Source organism: Setaria viridis, chromosome 6, assembly GCF_005286985.2.
Source record: "Setaria viridis chromosome 6, Setaria_viridis_v4.0, whole genome shotgun sequence".
NCBI lineage: Eukaryota > Viridiplantae > Streptophyta > Magnoliopsida > Poales > Poaceae > Setaria > Setaria viridis.
In genome coordinates, this window is record NC_048268.2 from 27,280,768 (window position 1) to 27,286,598 (window position 5,831).

Sequence of the window (5,831 nt, forward strand, 5' to 3'; positions counted from 1 at the left end):
GTGGGGCCCGTTGAGGGCAAAATGGTCATTTGACCCGCATCTGAGCTAAAAATGTTTATTTTATTTAGTGCGGTGTGCTATGGACCAAACCACTCTTTGGCAGGGTGTGATACTGGCAGTGTGCTCTGCACAATGCCACACTTACACATTGTTCTACACACAAATTTTCCTATAGCAATCGATGCTCATAGCGTGCAAAGTTCGGTTAGGTAAGCTCAAAAATGGATTTATCACTACACCGAAGTTAGCCTTGGCGTTTGGATAGCAGGGGCTAAACTTTAGCCCTGTCACATCGAATGTTCGGATACGAATTAGGAGGACTAAACATAAGCTAATTATAAAACTAATTGCAGAACTCCTAGGCTAAATGGCGAGATGAATCTATTGAGCCTAATTAATCCATCATTAGCGAATGGCTATTGTAGTTTCACATTGTTGAATCATGGACTAATTAGACTTAATAGATTCGTCTCGCGATTTAGCCTAGACGTTGTGTAATTAGTTTTGTAATTAGTCTAGGTTTAATACTCCTAATTAGTAACAAACATTCAATGTGACGGGGCCTAAAATTTAGTCCCCTCCTCCCAAACACATAGGGCAGATCGTCCACGATCAATGCCGCAATGGCTTCCGCAATGAGTAGCAATCACAGTTCAACCTGTCAGGTGGGGCCAGCGAATCTTTTCCAAATCACTCGTGCGCGGCAGCTGGACAAAGTCTGACCGCAGTTGATCATGGCCCAGTCCACAGCCGCTTCTCTGTTCCGTCTTCCTTGTCTTTCCCTTTCCCATTCCACAAGACCACAATCCACAGCAAGTCAGCAGCCCACCCACTCTGCCTCAACCGAGCCTCTGAGGAAGGAGAAGCCTCGAGGACCTAGGGTTTCGCCTTCGCCCGCCCGCCCGTCCCATGGCCGACGCCGACGCGCCGCTCCCCTCTCCGCCACCCGCGTGGCGGAGCGTCGCCGCGGCGCTGGTGCGGAGCCCCCGCGCGCGGGCCGCCGCCGTGGTCACCGCCGCCATCGACCTGACCCTGGCGCTGGTGTGGCTCCTCTTCGCGAGCTTGGGTCTCAGGCGCATCGGGCGCGCCGCGTGCGGCGAGGGGTGCGCCGTGGTGGCCGCAGCCGACGGGATCTCGAGGGCCACCGCGGCGTCCCTTGTGGTGCTCGGTTTCGTCGCCCTCGTCGCCGCGTTTTGCTCCATCTGCGTCGCGATCTGCAACGTCGAGGCAGAGAAGGAGAAGATACGGAGGAAGCCAATAGATTCGCTCTGGATCCAATTCCACTTGTGCACGCTGCGAATTTAGCGAGTGAGAACTGTGGAATTTGGTAGTGTTGCTGTTGCTGCATCTGAACAATTTCAGTTCCAGAGCATGTCTTACCCTCCTTTTCGCTTACAAGTTACATTGAACTGTTTACCTTTGTTTGTGCAGCAGGGCCCTGCTCCGAACGATCTTATTGCCCCAGAAGACCAGCCAGTGCTGTGTGTTCTCATGCTTGGATTGCTCGCCTTTTTGGCTTTCGTCTTGCTCACACTTGTAGGATTTCTGCTGAAAGCCTTCTCGCCGGTCGAGGGATCTCACATGGAGAGAAGTGGTTCAGTCATCATGGATGTTGGGGTCTTGAGCCTCGTGGTGCTGAATTGCTTCATTGTCCTTCCTGCTCTGGCACTGTTTGCGTGGAAGAGGATGTTCATGATATGGCAGCACATTTGAGGTGTTCGCTCTTTACTGAAACTCCCCACACCCCCACTCACACACATGCACACGCACACCCACCCACCCACCCACCCACACACACACACACACCTTTGCTTGTGTACCAGTTAATCTTGTGCACTCTTGTGAATTCTAATTACATGGATAAAAATAGTGATTAAACAAGTCGGCTGTTTTCACAATCAAAACTAAAACTGTGCTTGCACAATTAGGCTTTTTTACCCGTCATCCTTGTGACTAAGCTGATGATGCAGCTTGTGAGGTAGTAATAAGACTCTAAACTGCTCGTACAAATTTGTTCATAGATACCTTCATCCTCTGGAATTCTATTTTTGTTGAGTATATTTCCACTGAACCTAGGAATATATGCCTAAATGTGGAAGCGCTAAGCACTTAGGCAATGGGGGCATTTTTGTTAAGTGAAAAGCTTCATATCATTGCCCCTTCTTCTGTTTATTATGTTTAACTCCATGCTCTTTGTACTTTGTACCTTGTACCTGCGTTAAGTGAACAAATGGAAATAAAATTCAATTCAGCGTTATATTAAAATAACATGGTGTTTGATAGTACCTATCTTTAGTGCTGTAGCTAGTTATCCACTTGAATGCTGTTTGCTGTGTCTATTACACGTTTCATTGCATTTAGTTGGAAGTGCATTTGAGCAGATATGTTCTATTCAACATAATGCACTAATAACAGTTATAGTACGTAATCATGCTGACAGTTCTACGATTGATCTTTCAATGTATTCTATTCTCTCCCAAAAAGCTAATTACAAAAATATTAAAGCAAACTGATTTGTCTGTGAAAGCAAAGTAGTAATGGTTGTAACTCAAGCCCTCACACTGGCTTAGAAGTGCTGATACACTGCTTTAATGTGTGAGATATAACTGTTGGTGACCTCTAACCATTTTCCCCCAAACGACAAGATGATGAACGGCTTTTTATTGTGTGAGTAGACTACAGTTTTTCCATCATATTTAAGAACCACTGCATAGTGGCAAGTATAGCTTGCTAGCATCAAGCTCTACTAGGTGCCAGCTGCAAGTTCCATTGCAAATTCAAAGCTCTGGTACAATATATTCATTGAATTAATACTGATTTGGTACCCTGGGGAGTGTTTTGCTTAGCTGTAACCAGTATCCACCAGTTCTTGAGCGTGGTATTCCATTGTAGGACAATTGTAGTGGTCCAACTAACATGCAAAAAGGCTAGAAGAGAAGAAAGTGCTGAACATGGCAAGGGACTCTTTAAGTACAAAATCTTTGCTGATGAAAATGGCGGATCCGATCAAAAAGTTCCAATGAAAAAGAGATATCGTTACATATTCCTGATGCTAAGAACTTTATTTATGTATTTACCAACTTTACAATGTCAGCATAGATTTGTCTTGTGTCCCCCTATGCTATGAACTGAGAAAATTTGAAACGGTGTCTGTGTTGCTGGAATCTTTACCCTGGCAAAGTGAGTGGATATGGCTTGATGAGCTTTAGTACCACTTTAATATGATATCCAAGTAGAAGATGATGCTTCTCTCAACACAATAATGTGCTGGAGATGTTATGATGAAAATCCTACTTACACTTGAGCTTTTGCCCCCCATTGATACTGTGGGATGCTCTTCATCATTTCTGTTATCTTCGATATTATGTATCTATATTCCTTCATTCTGTGCGATATGCTTTGTTAGATCATGTCAAAGTTTAGTGTGCAGTCGTACTCAAATATTTGTAAAGTCAGTTTTCACATGAAGTAGAGAACCTGTACGTACAACTCCATCTACTTTGAAGTGCAATTCAAATAAGTGTCTCTGTCTTCTGTACTCTGATCGCATGGTCTAGAGAAAATAAGTGTCATGTTTGAAGTGCAATTCAAATAAGTGTCTCTGTCTTCTGTACTCTGATCGCATGGTCTAGAGAAAATAAGTGTCATGTTTCATTGTTCAAAATAAAAGAATGTTCTATTTGAATATTAACCTTGATTTTAAGATGCTGGCCAACATAATTATACATCAGTATAATCATTTCTGTTAGAGGCATTCTGTTTAATTTTGCAATGTAGTAATGCAATCATTGTTACCAACGCACAAAATGCTGGCACTACTGGTAGACATAAGCTTTCATGTGAACACTTGAAAATCTATGTGTTAAGTGCCCAATCAGTCCAAGGGATCGTCAATATGATCAAATCATCTCTACTAGGAAACATTTAGCATTTAGCTAGGCTTACCATGTTGACTGAAAACTGTAAGTAATACCTCTGTTAAAAATCTTGCTGCCATTGACAATTTCTCTTTTGAACCCAATGTGAATTGCGAAGCCCCAAATTTTCAAAGGGCTGTCATTTGGGTGTTTTTTACGTAGCTGCATTTGTATCTTTATGTTACACCGAAAACTTTGTTCTGTTTATCACCTGTCAACATATTTAATGTCTGTTTTTTGTAGTTCTGTTTAATGTTATGTGTTTTTGGTAGTTATGTTTATCATCTGTCAGCATAATTAATGGTTATGTGTTTTTAGTATTAATAAATACGGCAGTAAAACAGGCTGAACCATTGGCTAGTTGCTACTTGCATGTGATGGTCCTATGCTGGTAATTTTCAGAACATAGTGTTTTACATCAGAGATTGTCTCATTGTACAGAGATTTCTCCCTCCTGCTCTTATTCTCTCAACAATTGCTTATTACAACGATTGAAAAAGTAAATAACCTTGTCCCTAATTTAATAACATGTTTCTTGTAAAAAGAAATGGCATGCACTGGTTAGTGGTAAACTCTGATATGTGTGTTGATGTCATTAACTGTAAGTTCTAATTAAAGTTCCTTGGCGGAGCTACTATTGAAATAATAGAAAGTTGAGTTGTGTTATATGTAAGTAGTATACCTTATTGCTGAATATAAGTGACACTGGTTTAGATCTTCCCAATTTGTTTTATACTGGGTGCTTGTTTTGATGACAAAGTACTAATTTATGCTGCTGATCTAACCAAAATAGTCTGCTTCATTAACAGGCAAAGACAAGAAGAGAGAGCATTAAAGATCAAGAGAGCTACAACACCTGGCCCTGAAAGTTGCTGAAGTTTGTGGATCAAATTCAACTGATTAAAGTCAGTCTTATCGCTTTGTACTTGTACAGCTACTAGACTATAATCCATCTTATCTGCTAGCTTCACTATACTGTTGTGAGCCTAGGAGGATATTCGATATTCCCCGTACTACTTGCAATTTAACGGTATGCTGCATATAAGAGGCTGGAATGTGTATCTTGGAAACAGGTGGTGGATGCCTGAATGGTGATATGGTGTAACGAAGCCACTGCTTTTTACCTAATCGAAGCAAAGGTTATTTTATATGCATTTCTCTTGGATGAATATGGACTTTCGGTTAAATGATGTGGTTCTGCAGCATTGTAGCAGCATCTTGTGGGCTCAGGTGGAATCTTCATTTTCTGTGTTGTGTTGATTGCGGTGAGCTTGGACTGATCATGTGCCTTCAAGTTTTTTTTACCTTTTTTCCTTTGATAATTCTCATTGTTGACCCAACTGTTTGCTGGTATGCATTGTTTTCCCCTCTATATACCAGTCTTGGTTGTGTTGTTAAAACTACACCGGTAAAGTTTTGCGCCAAAAAGATGAGGTAGATGTGTGAACTCTGATGTATTTTTTTAAGACGTGCATAGTATGTTTTCATTAAGAAGATAATTACAACGATGCAGCTTTAGGAGAAACCCCAAAGTGCAGAGTTATAGGAGCCACGACCGGTGACAAAAACACAAACACGATAACAAAAAAGAAAACCACCTTACCACCACCTCACAAAACACGACCTAAGACGATTGAAGCCTGCAGGAGAGAAAGACATTATGAACACACACATGTTACCAACTGTCCAAAATGATGCCTTTAGGAGGAAGCGACGCAACGTCGCCATCATCTGTCTATCTCCAGAGGAGCTAAACAAGTCTTCACATGGCAAAAAACTACTGGATTTTGTAACGTGTTAGTTCAGAAGAGTTGTCTTGTTTGCATTGCTCAATATGGATGGTACTGGAAGTGATTTTAGATATGTTACATGGAACATATATACCCATGGAGAAAGAAAAACATATATGTCCAA

The 5,831-nt window shown here is 41.7% G+C and overlaps 1 long non-coding RNA gene across 1 annotated transcript; it reads left to right on the forward strand.

Moving 5' to 3' along the window:
• The first annotated feature begins 1,116 nt into the window (after positions 1 to 1,116).
• Positions 1,117 to 5,065, forward strand: LOC117860363 (uncharacterized). Its single transcript, XR_004641469.2, has 3 exons — positions 1,117 to 1,308; positions 1,435 to 1,714; positions 4,727 to 5,065. It is a non-coding gene; the product is annotated as an uncharacterized lncRNA (long non-coding RNA).
• Positions 5,066 to 5,831: the final 766 nt, after the last annotated feature.